Genomic DNA, 13,647 nt, shown 5'->3' with positions numbered 1-13,647 from the left:
CCTGTGCTGATGCAGTTTGCATCCTGAGGTTTCAGCTACCAGCCAGGGATCACTGCACTGTGGCCCTGGTTCCCATCTCCATCTTGCTACTAACATGAACTGATGTCACTATTGGATTGTAGGATTTAAGGACTGTTGTGTAGTTTAAAGCTTTAGGTTGTTGATATTTAATTACAATAATTAAACAAACATTGAATGACAATTTACTATACACCATCACCATGCTAGATAACAGAGACAAGACAATCTTTAAAAACACTTTCTGGGCTGGAATAAAGCTCAGTTAAGTGCTTGCCTAACATGTGCAAGGCTCTGTGTTCAATTTCCAGTACTAAAAACAAACAAAAAACCTTTCTGTATTTGTGGAACTTACAACTAAATACTATCAGGAATTGGCAGCTAACTCTCAGTGGATTCTATTTTCACATTTGAAAAAGTCAGATTTGTTTAAGTACCATGTTTTCAAGAAAAAAAAATAGCAGAATGTCCTGTAAATAAAGTCTGAGAATAGGACTAAACTTTTAAATTGAAGCTAAAATATGTAACTTGTACTATTTCAAAAACATTATTTCCCATTTGTAAAATTCTTATCTTCCCCTTGGAACTGCAGAGTGAACCCTGGGGAGCTTAACCGCTGAGTCACATTCAGAGATCTTATTTTTTGAGACAGTATCTCACTAATTTATTGAGACTGGCTTTGAGCTAATGATCCTCCTGCCTCACACTCCCAAGCCACTGGAATTAAAAGCATGGATGGACCTCCCATTTCTAAAATTGTAATTATTATATTTGTACACCCAGTTTTCTTTCAGGAGACTTTAATTGAAAACTCTCCTGAAGGCTGGGATGTGTTTCAGTGGTAAAGCACTTTCCTTGCATGCTGAGGCCCTGGGATTGAGCTCCAGTGCTAGAGAGAAGGAAGGAAAGAAGGAAGGAAGGAAGGAAGGAAGGAAGGAAGGAAGGAAGGAAGGAAGGAAGGAAGGAAGGAAGGAAAAAAGGAAGGAAGGAATGGGGGAAGGAGAGAAAGGAGAAAAGGGAAAAGTGAGGGAGAGAGGGAGGAAAAAGGAATGGAAGGAAGGAAGGAACAAAGAAAGGAAGGCAGGCAAGGAAAAAGATCAGGAAAAGAAAATTATAATGAACACCAATTAAAAGGTCTTCTGCTAACCTACATATTAGTCATTCAATACAGGAACCAAAGCCCTTGTATGACTATTTAAATTAATTAAAATTCTACAAAATCAAATTTCACTATCTCAGTCCCACCACTTATTTCAAGAACTCAGTAACCACATGGGCTCATGGGCTGGTGGCTATTATACGTGACAGTGCAGTGCAGATACTGTACATTTCTGTCATGGCAGAAAGTTCTATTGGACAACACTGATAAAGAGGAAGCATCACATCAAGATACTGGTATTGTGGATGTGTTAAAGAATATTCAATAAAATTAGACACCATACATGTTAAAAAAAAAAACACTTAGCAAATTGTGACCTACAAGAAGAAATCCTGAAACTAAAAAAAAAAGGACCTTCTTAACAAACCAGTCAAATTGGCAGCATCTCATTCATGATGTTGGCAAAATAACATCATTTGGAAAATAGCCTCTTTGCTGTGTATATACAAAAAAGCATCGTAATGACTTTAAAAGTCCCAAATCTTGTAAACAAATCTGGGTTGATTATCAATTGAATGTTACAAATAGAAAACCAACCAGGAAAACTAGTTCATCTAATGCATAATAGCACAGCACTAAAATAACAGACTGGAAATTCTTCCATGAAACAAAGCCACTGAGGGGTGTGTTAACATAGTGAAAGTTCTTTCTTGACTAACTGCTCAACAGGGGTCAAACTAGACTTTTGAAATTCATAAGGAATTTTCTAACTCTTTTTTGACTGTGGTCTGCCTTTAGTGAATATACATATGTGAATATACTTTTTTAAAACTATATTTCACTCAATTTTTTTCTAGTATATTTTTGTTGTAAGAGTTCATACACACTGATTTAAAAAACTACTTCTTGCTACTGCAGCTCTAGATACTAGTAGAGCTAAATTCCAATTGACATATGAAAATAGGGTCCTATATGATATCTTTGATCTTAAATCTGGTATCAGTAATCATAAAGTCTAAAAACCACTGCACTGAAGTTTAGTAATTCCTATTTATTACATGCTAGGCATTATACAAAGTGCTTAATTCCATTTATTTTATTTACTTCTGAAATAACTGTGTGTTAGGAAGTAGGTAGTATTAATCCTATAGCCTAACAGGCTGATCTTAGTTTAATAATGTGCTCCAAATTGTGCTCCCAATGAGTCCTTCAGTCAGAATTTGAACCCAGCTAGCTTCCATTAATTTTACTATCCCAAGATCTAGAGCTCCTAATGAGGAATATTAAGAAAAGATAAGTTAAAATTTTTAATTTTGACTGCTTATTACATACCAAGTAATTCTAAGCCTCTTCCTTAGTAGATGATTAAGACCACATGCCAACATATCTCCACATAGGAGTCAGTCTTCACAGAGGAAGGCAGGTAGGGCTAGTGCAATGGACTTGTCCAGGGAAGAACTGGAGCAGGAGCTGAGCCAGCACCCAGGCACCTGGCTGCAGAGCCTGCACTCTTCATGGTGCTAGAAGTTCTGCAGGACTGTAAATATGTTCTGGTGTTTACCATCCAACCACAATGGCTCAGCTCCCTTCTATCAATGTGGAGAAGGGCCCAGGACAGCAAATCACATGAGCAGTGCCTGGGAACCAGGAAAGAGAGGCCAGCAGCCTCAGGTGAAGAAGGAGGTCAGATGAGATGATGACCTGCAAATGATCCTGGTGTGCACCTGTCTGCAAACCACTGCCCAAGGATGTGGGAGAAGGAGCAGGTGGCAGGGATGAGGACCATGGGCTATGAACAGGGCCATTGGAAAGCCATCAGACCACTGGCAAGGCACACAGTTCCACTATCTAAGGATATATAGTACACAATAAGAAATGTTGATCTTAACCAGGTGATGGTGAAGTGTACTGAGAATTTATTAGGTGAGTTACTGTTCTAAGCACTTTTCATCTCAACAAACTCAAAGGAACTCCTAGTTGATCTACATAAGAGTCGGCCCTTTCTCATTCTATGATTGCAAGAAGAGTTTGTGGTGCTATTTAGTCCAGGGCCAGTGCAGATGGTGTGAACAGTTTGGTCACGTGGGAAAATCCTCAGGGAGTTTAAATTAAAGACACAGACACCATTTTACCTTTAAACCAGCTCTGGGATGGCTTCTTGAACCCTCAGCCTCAAGCCCCCCAGGGAGGCAGTGAGGTTTAACTGAAGAGGAGAGACAGAGTGAGAGAGAGAGAGAGAGAGAGAGAGAGAGAGAGAGAGAGAGAGAGAGAGAACACTAGGGATAGGGCTTTTATTGGGGAACAAAAAATTCTGGGGAAAATTTTATCCAATGAAGGTCAAGCGGGGGGCAATGTGGCAAGGTCAGGTGCGATGATTGGGTCTTTGAGGCAGTGGTGAGACATGCCTCCACATCACACGGAAAAGCTCTCAAACCCAAAAAGGGTGGGGAGAGCTCTGCCACATTAAAAGTGTCTGAGCACCTCACACCTAGCCAGGGAGTAAACTCAGTCAGTTCAAGGATGGACTCCCACAGTGCTGCACTTTGAAGGGAAGGGAAACAAAAATATATAATGACTCCTCTCTAGGGAGCAGAGTGGCTCAGCAGCTCAGCAGCTTGGGGGTCACCCAGTTCCAGGAATGGGGGTGGGTCCAGAAAACTCACCCAGTTCCAGAACTGCAGGGTTCTGGGAGATCACTCCATTGTAGGGTCTAGGATTCCTATCCAGTTCCAGGACTGCAGAATCTTGGCAGGCCTGCCGCCCCCAGCAGCACAGGCATCCAAACTAAAGGTTACTCCAGTGAATTTCCTAGGATACCAAATAAAACACCCAGGACAGCTCCTCTGCCTCAAGCTCTCCAAATGGGAGAGCAAGGAATCTCACGAGGGGCTGGTGAGAGTGAGCATGTCCAAGGGTGGACTTTTACCAGGGAGACCCTCATTCTTTAGAAAATTTCATCCAAATAAGGTCAAGAGGGGCAGGGTTACAAGGACAAGTAAGGTAATTTGACCCCTGGGTTATAGGAAGGCATGCCTAAGCATGAAGACACATTCTGCTACTTCCAGGATCAGGGCAGCCATGTAGGGCCACTTTGAATGTGGCCAGATCACTGCAAGTGACTGACAGAGCTGCAACCAATCAGGGAAGGAAAATGCAACAGCCCCCCACAGAGGCCTATCCAGTTCTAGGAGTGGAAGGTCTAGGAAGATCACACAGTTCCAGCATTGCAGGGTCCTCGGTCTTACCCAGGGTTGTAGGGTTTTCTGACCTGTAGGTGAGGATGCAGCTCAGCCAGTGCTGTTTTCTGAACCCACGACACTACATTCATCTCAGTCCTTGCAAGTCTGGCTGCTCTGCTAGGTACCAAGAAGTGATGTGAAACTTCAGTCAGATGTAGGTTATGACTGCTGTGGGCACTCAGATGCCTCTTCCAGGAGGCAGCCTACAGTCCCAGTCCAGGCCCTGAGGGGCAGGATGCACCAGGGTCTGGGAGCACTGATGTGTGGCTTCACTGCAGGCTGGCCCCATGGGGTAGGCTATGACAGGGGCTGAGCTCAGGAGTGGCAGGCCACCAAGTGTGGGTGGTTTAGCAGTGCTAAGTCTCAGGGAAGGTGGGGTGCCATGGCTGTTTGTCACCTGAGCAAGACACAATCCAGCAGTATTTCCAGTCCCCAGGTGTCATGGTCTAATAGCTGTGCTGGCCACAGGAGTGGGGTACACCGTCACCTCCTTCTCTTCTGGGAGCTCAGATGTGTGGACTCCAGGCAGTCCCCTCAGGAGAGCTGAGTGGCATGAGAATACAAGAGTCCTAGTAGTGAGTATGGAAGGTGTCCAAGGTTTGGGTGGGAGCTGCTGGGGTCCTCTTGCTTGATTAGTCCACACAGGGAGGAAGCTCCCTTGTTCTGAGCTGCTCCTGGCTGTTGATGGTGTGTCAGAAACTAAGTGTGTCCTATACTCTGTGTGAACCTCCCAGGATCCCATGCTCTATCTGGCTTCTGGTGATCCTTAGATGTGCTCTGGGGCTCTCTTCACTTACCCTCACCAAAATGCATTGCTTATTTTGGGAGTTGTCTTTATGGGAGGAAGGATGGTAGGACTTCTAGTCAGACTTCTTGCTAGCATCTCTCCTCCCTAGAAATGTTTATTTAAAATCAGAATAATCATACCCGGTATCACCATGTTTAATCAAATTTGTATTGGAGATCCTCATGAGTAAAATATAATGAGAATAAAAGAAAGTAGAAGAATGGAATACTAAAATATAGAAAGCTTAAACTTGCATTATTTTCAAATGATGACGATTTTTTTAATATATTGTTTATTTTTTAAATAGAAATTGTCAAGGTTCCTGAATAAAAGCTTGAGATATAAAAGCAAAATTAAAGTTTTATATTCCAGTGGCAAATGATTAGAAATCGTGATTGAACAGGATATACTATTTACAATAGTATCAGAGACTGAAAATTCCTAAATAATCAAATAATAGACTTAAGACTTCTGTAGACAAATTATAAAATTTTATTAGGGGATATGCAAAAGAACATAAATACATAAAGGCATATACTACATTTGTCAACATAAGACTTTGTCTAGGTCATTTTTAAAAGTATTTTTAAGGTATCCAGGTGCAGTGGCACACACATGTAATGACAGCAGCTCAGGAGGCAGAGACAGGAGGATCATGAGTTCAAAGCTAGCCTCAGCAAAAACAGGCACTAAGCAATTCAGTGAGACCGTGTCTCTGAAATAAAATACAAAATAGGGCTGGGGATGTGTGGCTCCATGGTAGAGTGCCCCTAAATTCAATCCCCAGTACATCCTCCCTGCCAAAAAAAAAAAGTATTTTGAAGGCTAAAACACCATGAAATCTAAAGAGGAACCTGGAGTGGTTCTGGCCTATCAATTAACTATTAAGCTATTATTATTATAAATTAAGCTATTGTCATTATAAAGTTGTTCTGATTAAAATAGTAAAATGCTGGTGCAGATGTAGAAATTACATTAAGTGCAAAACTTTACTTTGATGTAACAGCAACCTCCTATCAATTAGACATTCCATTTTGCATGAAAACACAGAGGCTCACAAAACAACACAGCATTCTAGAATCACAGAGTCTTTGAAGAATTTAAAAATGTTCAGTAAAATGAAAGGAAATTCATTGCAAAATTACACACTAGGGTAGTGAGCAAGAAGAATGCAGAGTGGAAGCAATATACAATCTAAATGTTGGAATGTTCTATTCCTCATGACATACCCACTCCCATGCACACATTAGGCTTTCTTGGTAACAGTGTAAGAGGGTAGTTGTGAGGACCAGACTGAAGGGAAGCAAGGCTTCTCAGCAGAGGGAGTTTTCTGAGAGCCATGCACTCTTGCTCTTTTGGGAGATGCAGGGGCAACGCTATTGGTCAAAGCCACAATTCTCTCTTTTTTAATTTTTAATTTGTTTTAATTAGTTATACATGACAGTAGAATGCACTTTTATACTTTGATATATCATACGTAGATGGGATACAATTTCTCTTTTTCTGAGTGTACATATTGTAGATTCACATTGGTCAAACAGTCACATATATATAAAGTAATAATGTCTGTTTCATTCTACTATCTTTCTTATCCCCATATCCCCTGCCTTCCCCTCCTTTCACTTCCCTCTACCTAAGGTAATGCTATATTTTTTTTTTGTAGAATTACAATTCTTAATACACATATATACCACAATTTTTGTATTTCTTTTTGTATATAAAGTATGTTGACACCCAATTCAAGTCTTCATACATCACATTTCACCATCCTTGCTAATCCCCTGCCCCCTCCCTTTCTCTCCCACCCCTTTACCCTGTTTCCCCCATGCTCTCCCTCCCAACCCCACCATGAGTCAACCTTATTTTATCAGAGGAAACATTCAGTATTTGTTTCTGGGGGATTGACTAACTTCACTTAGTATTATCTTCTCCAGTGCCATCCATTTACATGCAAATGCCATGGTTTGTTCTTTTTTAATACTGAGTAAAATTCCATTGTGTATATATGCCACGTTTTTTTATCCATTCATCCACTGAAGGACATCTAGGTTGGCTCACATCTATTTCATTCTACTATATTTCTTAAACCCACTTCCCTGCATTTCCCTCCTTTAGCTATTGTGAATTGTGCTGCTATAAACATTGATGTAGTTGTGTCCCTGTAGTATGCTGTTTTTAAGTCCTTTGGATATAGTCTGAGGACAGGAATAGCTGGGTCAAATGGTGGTTCCATACCTCCATACTGTTTTCTATATTGGCTGCACCAATTTCCAGTCCCACCAGCAAGGTATGAGTGTACCTTTCCCCCCACATCCTCACAAACACTTATTGTTGTTTGTCTTCATAATAGCTGCCATTCTGACTGGAGTGAGATGATAACTTAGAGTGGTTTTGATTTGCATTTCTCTGATTGCTAGAGATGATGAGCATTTTTCTTATATTTATTGAATGATTGCAAATCCTCTTCTGAGAAGTGTCTGTTCAGGTCCTTAGCCCTTTTGTTGATTGGGTTATTTGTTTTTTTGGTGTTTAGCTTTTTGAGTTCTTTATGTACCCTAGAGATTTGTGCACTATCTGATATGTGAGGTGTAAAGATTTGCTCCCAGGATGTAGGCTCTCTGTTCACCTCACAGATTGTTTCTTTTACTGAAAAGAAACTTTTTAGTTTGATTCCATCCCTTTTACTGATTCTTGGTTTTAATTCCTGTACAGTAAGAGTCTTATTAAGGAAATTGGGGCCTAATCCCACATAATAAGATTAAGGCCTATTTTTTCTTCTATTAGACACAGAGTCTCTCACAACTCTCTCTACAATACTGAGTAAGTGGCAATTATTTTACATGGAAGACTTTTCATATGGTAAGAATAGATGTCATGAAAGAAAGAGAGCTGTCCATTGGTAGGGGACAGGTCTCTGCTTTGTGGCTACTTAGTGTTGAGTGGGTTCTATAAGCAGTGTTCTGATACTCCTACATTAAAAAAAATTATGTCCAAAATATATTCTTCCCAAGGAAAGCTATATCACACAGATTACTATTATTACCCTTCTATACAAGTGGATGTCTTATGATTATATTTTTTCTTTTTACTCTGTAGTGGAAGGAAACATTCTCAACCGATGTAGCAAGAATCATGTATCAATACAATAAAAACACAAGTTTATCAACACATTCTTAAGAATCCCAGAAACAGAACTGTCCACATGGACAACTTGGATTCATGATGGAGATGGCATCATAGAGAAGTAGGAAAAAAGAGAATTACTTAACAAAAGGGACTGGAGAACTGACATTCCACAAATAAAATACACACTTGCATTCCTACATCATTCCATATGTATTGTCAACTCTAGATATATTAACCATGTTAATATTTTAAAAGGAAATTTTAAAGTGATTAGTGGAAAATATTGTGGGTAGCTTTTAAAACTTGATCTTATAAAATATTTCCTAAGATTGCACACATAAAAACATATGATCACATGAGAAAAGATTAATAATTTGAGCACATAAAATTAAAAACATCTGGGGCTGGGGCTGGAGCTCAGTGGTGGAGTGCTTGCCTACCATGTGCAAGGTGCTGGGTTTGATTCTCAGTACCATATAAAAATAAATAAATAAAATAAAAGTATCGTGTCCAACTATAACTAAAAATATTTTTTTAAAAAATTAAAGACATCTGTATGTCCAAAGATGTCTTAAACAGGAAGACCAGGGTGCTGCTGGGTGGAAAAGGGTGCCCAGCGAAGATGCTGCTGGACTTGTCAGAAGAGCATAAGGAGCACCTGGCCTTCCTGCCAAAGTGGTGGTGGAGTTTGGGTGGATCAGGGTGGAGTTCCTGAGGCAAGGGACCATCCCCAAGGTCTATGAGGGTGCCGCCAGGAAGCTCAACATGAGCAGTAACACTGTCCAGCATGGTGTGGAAGGGTTGACCTACCTGCTCACTGAGAGCTCCAAGCTCATGATTTCTGAAGTGGGTTTCCAAGACTCTGTTTTTGTTCTGGGATTCTCTGAAGAACTGAACAAATTATTGCTTCAGCTTTACCTGGACAACAGAAAAGAGATCAGGACTATTCTGGGTGAATTGGCACCCAGCCTTCCCAGTTATCACAGCCTTGAGTGGCGACTAGATGTACAGCCTGCAAGCAGAAGTCTCAGGCAACAGATAAAGCCAGCAGTGACTATAAAACTACACCTAAATCAGAATGGAGACCACAACAACAAAGTTCTGCAGACAGCCTCAGCCACCCTACTTCATCTAGTTCAGCAACTGTAACAATCCTTGGACGAGATGAAAACCAACCACTGTAGGAGAGTAGTTCACAACTTCAAGTGGTACCAAGTGTTAAGGTCCTAATGCCTTTGACTCATTTGTGAATGGATGACATTCAGGAATTACTTTTCAGAATTAACTTTTATTAATTGGTGTTGATAAATGCATCTAGATTCCATGAAATTCCTTTTCCTATTCCAGGATATTGAGGTCATGATCAGAAGCTAAAGTCAAGTTCCTTTTCTGATGCTAAATGTGGTCAGCTTCTTGACAGATTGAAATGTAATTTTGTATTTTAAATGTGTAAATAGGATTGAATCAACTAGAAATAAATCTATACTGTTCATATCTTCTGTATATATGAGCAATACCCTGTTTTTGGTACATTTTTGTCTGCTTAACTAGTATTTTCCTCTTTATTGATCAATTTTGAGAATAAAATTTACAGCTAATTTCTTTCCTATTCAGAGTATTTCTAAATAGTACACTATTTCTGACTTTTAAAAGCATCTCATGATGTTACTAGCTACAGAATAATGTAAAGTGAGTATGAGTTTTTTTTAAATTATATGCCCATATTGTTATAGGAAGTTCATGAATTTTTCTGTGAATGTAAAGGTCAGTAGTTTTTTACCATATTGCTGAAGTTTGACTTATGATTCATTGACTTAAGTAGTACTCAATTTTGTGTGATTGTTAATAATATTTTCACAAGGATTAATTTTTCCTATATACCAAAAGCAACTAAGAGACACACTGTCATTTACATTTATAAATAATGGATACAAGAATAATGTAATCAATGCTTGATTATCTGGGGTAGAAAGATGTCTTAAACTAAAAATGTTTTGAAATTTAAGAATATATTTTCAATATAACTGATAGAGGTTTCAATATAACTAACACACTTGAAAATTGAAAATATGTAAAGATAACCTACAAATTGGTAAGAAAAATATAATTAATCTAGTTAAAAATGACCAAAATATATGACCAGAAATTTTACAAAGGAAGACAAATGACTATCAAACACAGAAAAGGAATATAACATTATCAATGACAATAAATATAGACCTCATAATGAAATAGCTTCTGAAGGTTTTGTTGCCAACAGCTAAGAGACCATGAGAAAGTGCCTGGACACCTCCAAGGAGACTAGACCAAGGGCATCTCACATGTGACCGACACTTGTGGCAACTGATGCTGCTTCTAGGAAGAGAGCTGGGTGTGATCCCTGGGCTCACCTCTCATATGCCCTGTGACCAGCAGCCACATTCCCTGCACATATACCAGGTACAGTCCCACACAAGGGAGGCCTGTGCCTAAAGCTCGTAGCAATGAGGTTCAGAGCAGCAAAAACCTGGAGATCTCTCAAAAGTGCATAAGCAGGAGAGTGATCAATGCAACCAGGTACATCCACAGGCTGACTCCAGTCAAAACCAGTGAGCACAGTGGGTGAGTTTAAGGACCACCACTCTTTGATGCCTATTTTTATGTGTCCAGCTGGCAAGGTTATGGTCCCCAGTTGTTTGGTTAAGCATCAGTCTAGATGTGGAAAAATACTTCTTAGCTGTGATTGACATTGACTTTGAGTAACATAGGCCACCCTTTATAGTGTAGGTGGGCCTCATCTAATCAGTTGACGGCCTTAAGTGCAAGAACTGAGGTTCCTGAAGCAGAAAGGATTCTTCTCAAGGTAGCAAAATAGAAGACTCATCTGAGTTGTCAACCTGCTAACTTATGGAATTGACTCGAGATTGCAACATCTACTTTTTCCTAAATTTCCGGCCTGCTGACAAGTGCCATGGATTTCTGATTGTCTGTTCCCATAATATGAAACAACACATCAAAACTAATCTCTCTCCCATTCTCTCTCTCCTTATCTCTTCCCAGACTACACAGAATGTAGATACATTCAACAGAATATTTTTGTTAAATTAAAGGATCACTTATATGCTATACATTTATATGCATTTGTACACACAAACAAACACATACACATACACATATAATGTTAGGAATACTAGCAGCTTCCATAAAACTTCAAAGAATGTGAGAGAATAAGGACTCCTAAAGGTGGAAGGAGGCAGGGGAAAGTGTATACTTTCATGAAAGTTGTTACACTTGAATTTTCAAGGTAGGTTTATGGGAAATAACTAAAAACTTAATAAAAGCAGGCCAGTATGGACAATGTAAGTGTGTTATCAATGTGAGTTATGGGCAATTGAATCTTTGCCATCTGAGATCTTTTGAAACATGAGAAAATTAGTAATCAATGTTTCAATGATGTGCATGGATTTCTGGTGGCAGTGGATGGGGGTGGAAGAGGAAAACAAAGGCCACATGCTGAGGAGAGGCACATTCCCACACCTGTGCTCATTTTTCAGTCATCTGACCAGCAAACAGAACTGTGGAATCTTGGCTGTCCCTGGAGTCACCTGGGAAGTTCTTAGTGCCTGGATCTCACCCCCAGACATCCACATTTATTGGCCTTAGAATGAGTTTAGGAAAGGACATATCTGAAGGCTCACCAAGGGGTTCTCAGTGCAGGTCTGAGACTCCCTGCGGGACAGGATGCTCTCAGGCTGCAGGTGTCTGAGCTCTGATTTAAAGTTAGTTTCAAGCAGGTGAAGAGCACAACCAGATCTGCTTTGTACAAAGAGTACAGGGCAGAGGGTAGAGGACAGATGAGCAAGAGGACAGACTGGCAGTCGCAAGGCAGTTTGATGCCCTTCTTGGTGGCTTTGGAGAAAGGTGAGGCATTTGGAAGCAAATGTGCTGACTGTGATGTGTGGAGACCAAGAGGGGAAGCTGCTCAGTGGTGTCTGGTGGGACCCAGGATTTCAAGCTGGTGATTAGGTAGGTTGTGATAAGTAGTGATGGTGAGCAGACTGGAACCCCTGGTCCTTTGATGTGCCAGCTTTGCAGAGCCTGGGAACCCTTTGCTGCAGAAAAATCTTTGTTAATCATTGGATGGCTTGAGAGAAGGTTAAAATCAATGAGTGATTATGGGCATGGTGACATATTCCTGTAATCCCATCAGCTCAGGAGGTTGAGGCAGAAGGATCCTGAGTTCAAAGCCAACCTCAGCAAAAGTGAGATGCTAAGCAACTCAGTGAGACCCTGTCTCTAAATAAAATACAAAAAAGGACAGGAATGTGGCTCAGTGGTTGAGTGACCCTGATTTCAATCCCTGGTACCCTTACTCCAATTTTTTTTTTTTTTTACAATAAAAGCAATGGGTGATCTGTGCCTTTCCTCCCAGAGGACTGTTCAGGAAACTTTGCTTCTCATTCTCTGGTTCCTTGTGCCATGTCTGTTGGTGGCACAGCTTTTCTAGAGAGCAGGATTGATGGTTACTATGGAACCCACAGACTTCTCATGAGTTGTTCCATGGGGCCAGTTGCACTCACCTCTGTCTTCAAGTTTCCAAAATGCTGGTATAGTCCCATGAACATCTTCTTGGTTTTATTTCATCTGTTTTTAAACAAAAAGTGAGGATCTATTGAATTTCACCTAAAGTAATTAGCAAATAACATTTTTCCCCTTAGTTCACAGTGTCACAGCAAACCATCTAAAAGGTATTCATGAGCAGAGTAATGTTAATATTAATAAACCTAATGATGATTTAAAAGCAAATTGAAAATTTAATCTTTCATTAATTCATGACATAGTTATAGAAAGCCTAGTTATTATGACTTCAATAAAAGTTCTTTTGGAGATTATCACACTTTATTTGGAAAGAAACAGAAGGGCAAAAGTTTCTAAATCTAACTTGCAGTTCAAATCTTCCAATTCCTCCTCCTTTTCTGGAGGCAGGGTGAGGTTAAAGACTTCCTTTCACTCTTTTCTGCTTTCTTGTTATGGACTTCCCATCTCCTCCTGGCTGATGATTTATTTGAGTTTCTTAGGATGGAGGAGGCATAATCCAGGGGGTGGGAAACAACCTTCAAGAGCTGCAGCTTGACTAGACAGCACTGGACAGGTACCCAGGTGAAGAGCTGCAAGTGCTGGGTCAGGGGGCCCCCCGTAGCCCCAGACACAAATGTTTGCAAATTAAGCTCAGAAATACACCAGGAGTTTTTAAGGGAGTAAAAGCATCTCTGGTTTGTGAGATCACATGAGGAGAAGATGGTTGCCTGGGCCACTGCTCTGTCAGGTCACTGGCTCTGGAATAGAGCTCAGAACAGAAAAGGTCAGAGCCCAGTCAGAGGTTGCCCTGCCTCTCGCCT

The 13,647-nt window shown here is 40.3% G+C and overlaps 1 pseudogene; it reads left to right on the top strand.

Moving 5' to 3' along the window:
- The first annotated feature begins 8,891 nt into the window (after positions 1 to 8,891).
- On the top strand, positions 8,892 to 9,499 carry LOC143404391 (COMM domain-containing protein 2 pseudogene; annotated as a pseudogene).
- Positions 9,500 to 13,647: the final 4,148 nt, after the last annotated feature.

Source organism: Callospermophilus lateralis, chromosome 7 (genome assembly GCF_048772815.1).
Source record: "Callospermophilus lateralis isolate mCalLat2 chromosome 7, mCalLat2.hap1, whole genome shotgun sequence".
Taxonomy (NCBI): Eukaryota; Metazoa; Chordata; class Mammalia; order Rodentia; family Sciuridae; genus Callospermophilus; species Callospermophilus lateralis.
Note: the sequence above shows the minus strand (reverse complement) of the source record. Positions and strands in the feature narration are given on the sequence as shown.